Genomic DNA, 919 nt, shown 5'->3' on the forward strand with positions numbered 1-919 from the left:
TCGGTTTCACAAAAGAACATTGCAAAAAGAAATGTAATTTTAACGTAATTTTTACTATACAATATTTTTTCCATATATAAATTGGCTGACTCATAAAGTACATCTGTACGTATATTATAAAATAGAATATATCTAAATTGCAAAATTACCTGCGAGAGATAACGTCCAGAGGTAGTAGTCGTATGCATTGTTGATGAAATTCGCCGTCGAATTAATGAAGCTCGCCATTGCCTGTAAATTACCCTTCATTTTAGAAATCTTCATGACTTTATGTTTATAGTTATGCATTTATAAAAATTTTAAAACATTTTCTATTTTAATACAATCATATTGTATAAATAAATATATAACTGTGTATTTTGTAGAGAAAGTAATTTAACATAATAAATCCTCTAATGTGTAGTCTTTTTCTTATTTTTCAGAACTAATTCAACCCTTATAGAAATGTAATACTGATAAGTAATTATCACTGGCCAAATTATTACTTATCAGTATTACATTTTTATAAGGGAATAATGCAAAATCTTAGCACGGCAAAATGCAAAATACGTTTCTCTGCCTGTTTTTTCCTCTCTTTTGTTTAACTTCGACCTATTTCGTAATGAATCGTTCTTAATTGTTCTAGAACGATTTTGTAATCATCTTACTCCATAAGTTACTTTAACAATTGCTATTAAGTAAGATCAAATTCCAAGATCAAATATTTGTATTTGAAATACAGTATTTTAAAATTACGTGCATTTAATATTGAAATTTGATGGATAAGAAAAAAAAGCCTGACTTGCTATATTCATTAAATCAATAAAATCAACAAAATCAATAAAATCCATGTTCAATGATCCATATTGAATACATGTACGTTTTAAAATACTGTATTTGAAATACACGTGCGTTTTAAAATATTGTATTTGAAATATAG

General features: G+C 26.1%; 1 protein-coding gene across 1 annotated transcript in view; it reads right to left on the reverse strand.

The window, feature by feature from the left end:
• The window catches only part of LOC116847593 (elongation of very long chain fatty acids protein 4-like), a 38,377-nt gene that overhangs the window by 3,853 nt on the left and 33,605 nt on the right, over positions 1–919 (reverse strand). The window lies entirely within an intron of this gene.

Source organism: Odontomachus brunneus, unplaced genomic scaffold (genome assembly GCF_010583005.1).
Source record: "Odontomachus brunneus isolate Ranch 3 - 2012 unplaced genomic scaffold, Obru_v1 Obru_scaffold_081, whole genome shotgun sequence".
NCBI lineage: Eukaryota > Metazoa > Arthropoda > Insecta > Hymenoptera > Formicidae > Odontomachus > Odontomachus brunneus.